Genomic DNA, 12,874 nt, shown 5'->3' with positions numbered 1-12,874 from the left:
TCTGGTCTTCTTGGCCACGTGCGTGTGCTTAGCCATTCAATCATGTCCGACTCTCGGCAACCCCATGGACTGTAACTTACCAGGCTCCTCTGTCCATGGGGTTTCCCAGGCAAGAATACTGGATCGGCTTGCTGTTTCCAGCCCCAGGAGATCTCCCCGACCCAGGGATCAAACCTGCATCTCTCTGTCATCCTGCATTGGCAGGCAGACTCCTCACCGCTCAGGGAAGCCCCATCGTCTTGGCCACCCTTGTCTGCAAAGGGCTTCTGCGACGTGGGCTCAGGGGAGGTTAGAAGTCCTAGCGGCCTGCACTTTCCATGGTGAAATCATCACTGGGGGCAGAAGTAAACCCCATCTTCCTGGCTGTGCCCGCCTGGAGCAGGGCGCCCGAGTGGAGCTTCTGGTAACACTGATGTGGCAGGGAGAGAATGGACTGCTGGTTGTGTCTCAGATGCCACGCGCTTTTGCTGTTCTTAATGAGATGTAAGAGATTTTCTTGAACACATGTTTCTCCAATTTCTTTATGCCCTTAGGACAATTTCCAGAGACTTTAAATACTTGACTCTAATGGTTTTTACTAGTTATATAGTTGTTTTGCTGCAGAGCGGGTCTGGGGGCCCCTCACTCCATCATGCCTAAAGTCTTACATCCAAGCCCACTGGTTTCTTGACATCTTATTTCAAGAATGAATCAAGCATGAGGAAAGATGGCTCTTCCCAAAGCCATGGGAAGGAAGCCCAAGCCCCTGGACAGAGAGAAGAAATTGCTCTGAGCCTCTCCTCGCCCGAAGCTCACTCTCGCAACTCCTTAGCTGCCCGCTCCGCTGCTCATGCCGTGGGAGGCTGTGTGGCATGCCCAGGTCTGTCATCTTTCACGATCAGCTTTCTGGAGTGTCAATGACATTCACCAGTTACATCGTTCTCAGTTCTAATGATCCTACTCGTATTAGTCCCCCATGAGTTCAGTGCTCTGGGTTTCCTTACATGGCAACAGGGTCAATTCATGAAAGAATTAGAGCTCGTGTCCATGGGATTGCAAAAGAGTTGGACACAACTTAGTGAATAAACAGCAACAATTCTGAAGGAATCCCTAGGCAGTGCTCTTCCCCATCTAGGGAGCAAATATGCAGCTTAATAATGGGCTTTGAGGGATGACATTCCCATTTTATAGACTTAGAGAGCAGTTTCCAAATCTTGTGACTATGGCAAAGCTTTCACCATACCAACAGGAAACAAGAAATAGCAGCAACTGTAATATTTTTATAAGGTTTAATTTAATCACTTTAAAGGATGAATTGTGGACTTTGCATCTTCCTATTGTTGTTGTGAAGTCAAGTGGGCCTTAGAAAGCATCACTACGAACAAAGCTAGTGGAGGTGATGGAATTCCAGTTGAGCTATTTCAAATCCAAAAAGATGATGCTGTGAAAGTGCTGTACTCTATATGCCAGCAAATCTGGAAAACTCAGCAGTGTCCACAGGACTGGAAAAGGTCAGTTTTCATTCCAATCCCAAAGAAAGGCAATGCCAAAGAATGTTCAAGCTACTGCACAATTGCACTCATCTCACATGCTAGTAAAGTAATGCTCAAAATTCTCCAAGCCAGGCTTCAGCAATACATGAACTGTGAACTTTCAGATGTTCAAGTTGGTTTTAGAAAAGGCAGAGGAACCAGAGATCAAATTGCCAACATCCACTGGATCATCGAAAAAGCAAGAGAGTTCCCAAAAAAGGTCTATTTCTGCTTTATTGACTATGCCAAAGCCTTTGACTGTGTGGATCACAATAAACTGGAAAATTCTGAAAGAGATGGGAATACCAGACCACCTGACCTGCCTCTTGAGAAACCTATATGCAGGTCAGGAAGCAACAGTTGGAACTGGACATGGAACAACAGACTGGTTCCAAATAGGAAAAGGAGTATGTCAAGGCTGTATATTGTCACCCTGCTTATTTAACTTACATGCAGAGTACATCATGAGGAACGCTGGGTTGGAAGAAACACAAGCTGGAATCAAGATTGCCAGGAGAAATATCAATCACCTCAGATATGCAGATGACACCACCCTTATGGCAGAAAGGGAAGAGGAACTAAAAAGCCTCTTGATGAAAGTGAAAGAGGAGAGTGAAAAAGTTGGCTTAAAGCTCAACATTCAGAAAATGAAGATCATGGCATCTGGTCCCATCACTTCATGGCAAATGGATGGGGAAACAGTGGAAACAGTGTCAGACTTTATTTTTGGGGGCTCCAAAATCACTGCAGATGGTGATTGCAGCCATGAGATTAAAAGATGCTTACTCCTTGGAAGGAAAGTTACGACCAACCTAGATAACATATTCAAAAGCAGAGACATTACTTTGCCAACAAAGGTTTGTCTAGTCAAGGCTATGGTTTTTCCAGTGGTCATGTATGGATGTGAGAGTTGGACTGTGAAGAAAGCTGAGTGCCAAAGAATTGATGCTTTTGAACTGTGGTATTGAAGAAAACTCTTGAGAGTCCCTTGGACTGCAAGGAGATCCAACCAGTCTATTCTACAGGAGATCAGCCCTGGGATTTCTTTGGAAGGAATGATGCTAAAGCTGAAACTCCAATACTTCGGCCACCTGATGTGAAGAGTTGACTCATTGGAAAAGACCCTGATGCTGGGAGGGATTCATGGCAGGAGGAAAAGGGGACGACAGAGGATGAGATGGCTGGATGGCATCACTGACTCGATGGACATGAGTCTGGGTGAACTCTGGGAGTTGGTGATGGACAGGGAGGGCTGGCATGCTGTGATTCATGGGGTTGCAAAGAGTCAGACACAACTGAGCAACTGAACTGAACTGAATTGATTGTTGTTAAAATGACCTTTCTGTAATGAAATATTGGTTATAGTAGATGGCAGTTTTGCTTGCTTTGATTTTAATATAATATGTTATGTTCTTGCCTATCACGTGCTGTTGTTTAGTCACTTGGTTGTGTCCAGGTCTTTGCACACCAGGCTCCTCTGTCCTCCGCTATCCCCTGGAGTCTGCTCAGATTCATATCCATTGAGTGGGTGATACTATCTAACCATCTCATCTTCTGCCACCCCTTCTCCATTTGCCTTAGATCTTTCCCAGCATCAGGGTCTTTTTCAATGAGTCAGGTCTTCACATCAGGTGGCCCAAGTATTGGAGCTTCAGCTTCAGCCTCCATCCTTCCAATGGATATTCAGGATTTATTTCTTTTAGGATTGACTAGTTGGATCTCCTTGCAGTCCAAGGGACTCTCAAGAGTCTTTTACAACACCACAGTTTAAAAGCATTAATTCCTGTGGTGGATTCATTTTGATATTTGGCAAAACTAATACAATTATATAAAGTTTAAAAATAAAATAAAATTAAAAAAAAAATAAAAGCATTAATTCTTCAGTACTCGGCCTTCTTTACAGTCCAACTCTCACATTCATACATGACTATTGGAAAAACCATAGCTTTGACTATACAAACCTTTGTCAGAAAAGTGATGTCTCCACTTTTCGGTTACTAAATATGTTTTTGCAAATGTCATTGTTTCCCATGTTGGGGACCTAGAGCTAGTCTAACCCATCAAAATAACTAAAGGTGGACATTTCACATCAAATTAAAGACAGCAGAAGTCCTATTGAATGCAATGAAGATGGCACCTGGGCCATGCTGAGGTTTTCTCCACCACTTAAATCTCTGTATCTAATGCAAAATCTCATAATGGTGCACTACTAGAGAAATTAGGACAACAAGTTTTAATCCATTTGACAATTTACCCTTTGCTCAAGCAGACATCCTTTCTGAAGCCAAAGTCTTGCTAAGTCAGAATAATATCACTCTAATTGTCCTCCCAGGCATATGATTCTGATAAAGAAGGATATCTGATTAGTCTTACAGTTTACTCACCATATAAAAGAGACCACTTATTTTCAGTGCTAATTTCTAGGAAGGTATAATGAGATTTTTGTTATTAAGGAATAATCATCCAACTCATTTAACAAAGTCTAAAAAGCATCTAATAGAGATCACTTGCTAAAAATAGAACCACACATTTGCTTAACTTTCTAGATTTTATAATTTTAGTAAATAAGAAGACTCTGCATTGTTAGGGCAAATCTGTCACTATAAACTACCTAATTTGCTTCTTTAATTGACTGGAAAAGAGTCAACTAAATCAGATGTCGTACAGTAAGTATATAGAAAGTATATTCATTTAGTAAACTGATTTTCTACGAACTGAAATATGTAAAGATGCCTAAATGCATCTTGTGTCCCTTTGTGAGGTAAATTAATGTTGTTATTAGCCATTTGCTGTCCTTCAGATCCCATTTTTAGGATCTAGCCAATTTGTCAGGTCTCTGTGGGCATAGGTTACCATCTGACCATGATGAGATGTAAGAGTGCCTCTAAGGAGCTTACTTAAGGTCCCAATGATTCCCTTTCTCTTGTATCTTCATCTTTCTACATGCCTTTCTTTTAAATTGACAAAAGACATTAGAATCTGAAATTTTCCTGAGGTCCATTTGTCTGTTTTATGACTGAATAGTAATTGGAGTCAAATTGTCTAGGAATGTCTTTCCTGCTAGTGATGGCAGTGGTGATGGTAGTTTTCCTTCTAGCGTCTGGACTGAGTACCAGAGGCCTGTGAGTGCTTGATGCGCATTACTTCGTTTAATGCCCCTGGATTAAATGAGCAGGAAATCAACCCTGGGCACTCACTGCAAGGACTGCTGCTGAAGTTGAAGCTCCAATACTCTGGCCACCTGATACTAAGAGCTGCCAACTCATTGGAAAACACCCTGATGCTGGGAAAGATTGAGGGCAAGAGGAGAAGGGGGCGACAGAGGATGTGATGGTTGGATGGCATCACTGACTCCGTGGACATGAATTTGAGCAAACTCTGGGAGACAGTGAAGGACAGGGAAGCCTGGCATGCTGCAGAACAACTTAGTGACTGAACAACAACAAAAATAGTAATTCTCGTGAAAGTGGTGATTTACCCTGAGAATTTCCATCTGCCAGAGCAGCCTTCTCAACCCTGGATGCACATTTACTCATGAAGAAAACTTTGAAACACGGAAGGTGCTTGAGCCCCACCCTTGGAGATGCTGATGGAACTGGCCTGAGGTGGGGCCCAGACATCGGTATTTGTTCTAAAAGCACCTGATATGGTCCCTCTGAGCTGCCAGGTTGCGAACTACCACTCTGGGGCGTTGGTCTTTTCCTTGGTAATGGTACATCTCAGAAATCGCCTAACTTCTCTGAGCATCACCTAGAAACTTGAACAATCACTTCCTTCAAAACTGACAAGTCAGCTGTGTTGCAATCAAGCCATAAATGATTGTTTGCGAAGATACCCAAAGCCTGAATGGTGATTATGTTAAATATTAATATTGTCATTGTGTGACCAACACCTGGGTAAAGTGAGGAAGATAAAGGATATTGAACTTGCTAGTCTGACACTGTGTTTTGTATAAACTCAAACCTGTATGATGCATAGAAAAAAAAAAAAGCCTCTTCAGTTACTTTAGTTCTACACCATGGATTCACTGGAAGCATCTTGGAAGGTCTGGACATTGTGTTTTAGCACGTCTAAGGATGGAATACATCGTTAAGCTTCCTGGATCTCAGAATTACATTACAAAACTTTCCTTCCTTTGTCCCCCCTAAGCAATCTAACTAGTTCTGGGAAGGGACCCAGAACACATAAATTTAAATATGAAGAATATACACATAAGATAATGAAACAGTTGCCAACAAATACATTTCCAGAACACAGTTCCAGCCATACACAGGATTAATGGTACAAAATAGTCTCATAATAATGCTGATAATCAAAACACTAGGGAAATCACAGGAAAAAATAAGATATCCTTTATTTGCATGAGTCACATTAAATTTCAGTGACATTTGATCAAAGCATACAAATATGGATAGCCTATTAAGAACCCAAGTGGTTTGAATAGTGAATGTTTGAAAACAGATTTTCTCATATTTAAACCATACTGGCTATGTACACCAAAATTTGGGTTAGATTTTGAAATGCCTGATAGAGGATCTGACTTTCTGTGGGCTTCAAGGGACACCAGGCAGCAAATGAAACTCAGAATTGCTGATACAGCAAAGGCAGAAGAAATTTAAGTTGATGGGAAGAGTTGAGCCTTTGAAGACTTTTCAAAATTCCACAGGGCTCATGGATATGATAGCTGTTTATTTACTTGAGGCTTATTCATTATATTATTACATGTTAAATGTATACAATACATAAATAAAAAATTATTACATATTTTTGTTACATTTATATAAATTATAAATTACTATGCATTTTGAAAACCTACATTTTAATAGATGTCTATTACAATTTTAGCATGCAATACAAGATCAGAACTTTGATACCAAAAAAAGAAAAAAAAGTTCTTCCTTTGATAACCCTGGAAAGAAGAGTTCCATGCGTGCTTTCTGAGTGCTATTCCCAAGAGTGGGTTACTTCCTGTCTTCTAAATTCAGACACAAATACATTCACGATGCCGAATACAAGTAAAACATTTTCTTTTCATTTAAATGTGTTTATAAATCGCATGAAATGATTCCAGCTTGTAGCACTCCTTTGGCAAACATTGGCAGATACAGATTTTTGTCACATAAATCAGCTGCAGCCGGAGCCAAAGACTCTCTCGCGCTCTCACAGATTTGACAGGAGTGTACACAAGAGCTAAACAATGCCAAGACTAATATTGTTTTAAATAGATATATGCTACATTTTAAAAGGAAGGGAAGGAATGTCAAGTTGGAGCAGAAGTCAGTTATGCAGCACTCAGGAAGTAAAGCGCAAAGGCTGTTTTGCAATCTATTTACACACCCTGATTGATAACTATTGACTTTCTAATTAGCTTTTCAGATGGGTTAAAAAAAAATCCACAGACTCCCATTTTTCCCAAGCAGCCAGCATCTGCCCGCCCCCTCAGCCCCAGGCCCAGCTGTGCCCTCCTCCAGGCTGTCTCAGGGCGCTGGACTGCCTTTCTGGGACCCTCCGAGCACCCCTCATCCTGCTCCTGAGCTATGCCTTCCTCCTTTACTCTGATGTCCTGCCCCACCTTCTCCCTCAAGATCTGACCCTCACAATGTCCGTGACACCTGACCCTTCTCTCCTGGGGCTTTACCTTGGGTCCAGCCTCTGCTTTAGACCCTGTGGGGCCCCTGCCCAGCGGGGAGTCAGGCAGAGCAGAGCCTGGTGGAGAAGGAGCCAGCATCAGAGGGGCCCCGTGGGTGGGATACACTTCAGGGAGACCCCGGGGTGTGGAAGAAAGCAGAAGAAAGAAGAGTTGGGGGTGATGAGGAAGGTGCAGATGGTGGAACGGGGCTGCCCTGATTCCAAATGGAAAGCCTTGCTTTGTGGACAGGATTACACTAATAACTTTCACAAGGAGTCTGCATGGGAGGATGCACGTAGCCTACCCCGTTTTGTTACGATAACCTTTAGAAACTGATCCATTTGTCCAGTAAAAGCTGTTTTTAGTCCCTTGCACAAAACTGTGATGTTAGCAAGAGAAACAGAATTCAGAATCAGTGTTTATGGCACAAAAACGATTTCTAGATTTAGGTGAATTCAAAGTGAGTATCGACTGTTTGCATTGACTTATAGAACCACTCTACATTAAATGAGCAAACTTTAGATCCATTTAGAAACATAAAGAGTTATGTATCAGACTCCGCTACACCAAAAACGTATGATCGTTTAAATAGACGGCTTCAAACAGACATATTCATGGGTCTAGAATCTAAGCAGCGGAAAACAGTTACTTTACTGATGATAACTTTCTAAAAAACTGTATCTGAAAGAATGTCTGTTGTCAGAGAAAATGAAAATATTGAAATAAAAAAACAGCTTTGATACTTCTAACATCATTTAGGTATCCATTCATTCAGCTGTCACCGAAAAGCTTTATCACCTAAGATATACAATGCATTCTATGATTGCCGACACCATTTTTGGCAACTGTTTTCTTAAGCTGAGCTTTTCATCTCATGAGCTATTTGTATCCTTGATGATGACACAGCTGATGCACTTTCTCGAGCTCTTAATTTTAGATTCTAGGTATATCAGTGTATAGTTAGGATGAGGCTCTCAGTACCAAACCTAAACAATAACTTACAAACTTGTGAACGTGTGTTTTACAAGTTACCAAGAACAAACATGGAAATCAACGTAAACTTTTTTCCATTGACAAGCCTCATAACAATGATCTTTCATGTTGCAAATCATTTGCTTTACACTTTTTCTCCCTTTAATTAATTCTCCCTAACCCAAGGTCCAAGAATGGTTTAGAAAATTGCAATTTGATACTCCTTTGACTTTTTTCTGTGCCTGCGTCTTTGCAATAATCCGCTGTCCTTTCTGAACTGATAAACAACCATTTTATTCTATTCAAGGTGGTCTTTTGACAAGAGCTGAAGCCTTTGTACCTGTCACCTTCTGGGTTTGAGGCCACTGTAAAACCTTGGGAAGCGTTTAATGCAAATATTGACAATGGCTTATGGGGCACTGATTCGTAAAGGACTAAAGGTAACAGTATCGAGTACTTTTCATGATTTGCTGTCCCAATCACTCAATAAATAATGGCATTTGTCTAGAAAGAAAGTCTAAAAAAGTAAATGCAAAAGCGATGAGTTCTTCAGAGGTAGTTAAGTGCTGAAACAAACACGCCTATAAAGTAGATTTATGTAACCATAAAGATCCTCGTCTAAATGGAAGAAAAAGGAAAAAAGGTGGAAGTTTGTGCATATAAAAATCTCATATGTTGATTGACATGGTCTTTACATGTCACCCATACATTTTCCAGAGAAAAGCTCAAGAATTATAGTGGTTTTCTGAGGGTCACATAATGAATTAGATAAATCCTGTGGGAAAGTGTTTCAAATTTGATATGTAATTATAAAGGGAATTTATGGATAAATATCTTTTTTCCCTCTGTTTCTTCTTTTTTTTTAAATTGAAGGATAGTTGATTTCAGTGTTGTTTTAATTACTGATGTACAGCAAATTGATTCAGTTATTTATATATGCACATTCATTTTTAATATATTCATTTCCATTATGGTTTATCGTAGGATATTGAATACAGTTCTCTGTATTTTACAGTAGAACCTTTTTATTTATCCATTCTATATACACAAGTTTATATCTGCTAATCCCAACCTCCCATTTTATCTATACCCCCAAACCCTCCCCCTGGCAACCTCCAGGCTGCTCTCTATGTCCGTGCTTCTGTTTCTGTTTCATAAATAGATTGTGTCATATTTCAGGTTTCACATGTAAGTGATATCATATGGCATTTGTCTTTCTCTGACTTGCTTCACTTCATATGATAATCTCTAGTTGCAGCCACATTGCTGCAAATGGCATTGTTTTGCTCTTTTTAATGACTGAGTAGTATTGCACTGTATCCATGTGCCGCATCTTTATCCATCCATCTGTCAGGAACATTTAGGTTGTTCCCATGACTTGGTTATTGTCAACAGTGCTGCTATGAACACAGGGGCGCACATACATGTGGACAAATTAACACAAATCAGAGGAGAGTGGATGAATTCTGCTTTTGCTTTCCTTCTACATAAACTTCAGAAGCCTAAGGTTGGCTTCCCTTCTACCTCCGCACTCCCCACCCCAGTTGACAAAATGAAACAGTACATCTTAAAGGCTATTTATTTTTTAAGTAAACATAACAGTATTGCCAGGTACTTAGCAGCTTATGAGGAGGTTAGACGCTCTCAATGAATCCAAGGTGATATTCATGTTCCTTCCTTGACAAAAGAGATGATGGTGGGAATTTGTAGAAAGGTAAAACCTTTCTTTCAAATCTAGGAAGGAAAGAATTAAAACAAGAACAAAACCACATGAAGTGTACTATCCTAATGTCTTCAGGACAATCTAAGGAATAAATCACACCCAAATAATGTTCCATTATTGCGAATAGACAAAGGTTTAGTTTTCAGATGGAAGTGACTGTATGACCCTGAGCAAAGAAAGGATGAAGGAGAATTGATGTTACTAATGCTCAAAAAGTCTGGTCTGATTGTGTCTGACTTTTTGTGACTCCATGAACTATAGCCCTCCGGGCTCCTCTGTCCATGGGATTCTCCAGGCAAGAGTACTGGAGTGGGTTGCCATTTCATCCTCCAGGGGATCTTCCTGACCCAGGGATCAAAACTGAGTCTCCTGAGTCTCCTTTGTTACAGGGGGATTCTTTACTGCTGAGCTGTCCAAAAAAGTGACTCATGATTAAGCAAGAGTGAGTTGAAAGTAAAATTCTGGAAAGTATGTCTCTTTTCCAGGTATCATTATGTTCGTGAGTAAAAGCTGTTGATCTTGTTTTAAACCGTGTATAGATACCTGTGTGTGCTTTAAAAAAACTGTAATGGACCTGCTGACAAGATGTTCTGACAGCTGTTTCCTCAGGTGGACTTCGTTTTTTTCTGTGTATTTGCATAAGAAATAAAATCTCCCTGTTTTGATAGGCATTCAGCATTTTGTTTTAATGCTAATTTGCTACTTGACCTTTTGCTTCATAAACTAAGAACACTTAGTGCTCACAAACATTTGGGAATAAAAGGTTTTGGAGATAGATCACACTGCATCCTAAGACTGTTTTTTCAAGCTAATAAAAAGCAACTTCCTTGGAATGTAGTATAGACATCCAAAGAAATTTCAGTTACCTAAATGGTGGTAAAAGAAAGCTGCCTGTTAAATAGGAAGAGATAGTAAGTGGCATTTTCCTCACATGCTGTGCTGTGTGTGTGCTCAGTCATGTCTGACTCTTTTGTAACTCCAAGGACTGTAGCCCGCCACACTCCTCTGTCCATGGGATTCTCCAGGCAAGATACTGGAGTGGGTTGCCATTTCCTTCTCCAGGGGATCTTCCTGACCCAGCCATCGAACTCTTGTCTCTTGCAGGATTTTTTTACCTCTCTCTCAGGCAGATTCTTTACCACTGAGACACCAGTTTATAATGTATCTAGACTATAGTATAACTCTTCCCTGGTGGCTTAGACGGTAAAGCGTCTGCCTACAATGCGGGAGACCTGGGTTCAATCCCTGGGTTGGGAAGGTCTCCTGGAGAAGGAAATGGCAACCCACTCCAGTAATCTTGCCTGGAAAATCCCATGGACGGAGGAACCTGGTTAGGCTACAATCCATGGGGTCGCAAAGAGTCGGACACCACCGAGTGACTTCACTCACTCACTCACTCAGACTATTGTACAGTGTAAACATAATTTTTATATGCACTGGGGAACCAAAGAATCCATGTGCCACCCTTTATTGCCATGGTCTGGAACTGAAACCATTGTATCTCTGAGGCATGCTTGTAGACCGTAGCTTAAACAAACTAAGTTTGTAGAAGTAAAATATTCATAGATAAACTAAATTTAGTCTTTGAAACTTAGTCTGCTTTTAACCCATGTTGTCCCTGGGATATGAAATTGCTAAATAATGATGGATCATATGTGATGCTCACTGAAAGAACTATTTCTGTAGAAATAGCAGGAGGAAACACACCCTGAGCTACCCCTTCCCTGCGCTCGGTCATCAGTGCCTGGAATAAACCTACTTTCTGGTCCAACTGGCTGCACCTGTGGCAGCAACCTCAGGAGCAGGGATGGGATTTAGAAGGAAATTATTCATCTGTGAGTTACCAGTGGGTCATTTCCATCAGCGAGAGACATAAGACAACAGTTAAGCAATACTGGCCAAGGAAAGTGCTCTGTGGTTTACTTACAAGGCACTCTTTCTTTAGATTTCTTTTTATTTTATTTTTAGTTTTATTTATTTATTTACTTTACAATATTGTCTTGGTTTTGCCATACATTTTCATGAATCTGCCATGGCTGTACATGTATTCCCCATCCTGAATCCCTCTCCCACCTCCCTCCCTGTGGGTCATCCCAGTGCAACAGCCCTGAGCACCCTGTATCATGCATCGAGCCTGGACTGGCAATTCATTTCATATGTGATAATTTACATGTTTCAATGCCATTCTCCCATATCATCCTGCCCTCACCTTCTCCCACAGAGTCCAAAGACTGTTCTATATATATGTGCCTCTTTTGCTGTCTCGCATATAGGGTTATCATTACCATCTTTCTAAATTCCATATATATGCATTAGTATACTGTATTGGTGTTTTTCTTTCTGGCTTACTTCACTCTGTATAAAACAATCCAGTTTCACCCACCTCATTAGAACTGATTCAATGTATTCTTTTTAATGGCTGAGTAATATTCCATTGTGTATATGTACCACAGCTTTCTTATCCATTCGTCTGCTGATGGACATCTAGGTTGTTTCCATGTCCTGGCTATTATAAACAGTGCTGCGATGAACACTGGGGTACATGCGTCTCTTTCAATTCTGGTTTCCTAGGTGTGTATGCCCAGCAGTGGGGTTGCTGGGCCATATGGCAGTTTTATTTCCAGTTTTTTAAGGAATCTCCATACTGTTCTCCACAGTGGCTATACTAGGTTGCATTCCCACCAACAGTGTAAAAGGGTTCCCTTTTCTCCACACCCTCTCCAGCATTTATTGTTTGTAGACTTTTGAATAGCAGTCATTCTGACTGGTGTGAGATGGCACCTCATTGTGGTTTTGATTTGCATTTCTCTGATAATGACTGATGTTGAGCAACTTTTCATATGTTTGTTAGCCATCTGTATGTCTTCTTTGGAGAAATGTCTGTTTAGTTCTTTGGCACACTTTTTGACTGGGTCGTTTATTTTTCTGGAATTGAGCTGCAGGAATTGCTTGTATATTTTTGAGATTAATTCTTTGTCCATTGTTTCATTTGCTATTATTATCTCCCATTCTGAAGACTGTCTTTTCACCTTGCTTATA

The sequence above is a fragment of the Bubalus kerabau genome, chromosome 21 (assembly GCF_029407905.1).
Source record: "Bubalus kerabau isolate K-KA32 ecotype Philippines breed swamp buffalo chromosome 21, PCC_UOA_SB_1v2, whole genome shotgun sequence".
NCBI classification, from domain to species: Eukaryota; Metazoa; Chordata; class Mammalia; order Artiodactyla; family Bovidae; genus Bubalus; species Bubalus kerabau.
This window is presented reverse-complemented; position numbering follows the sequence as displayed.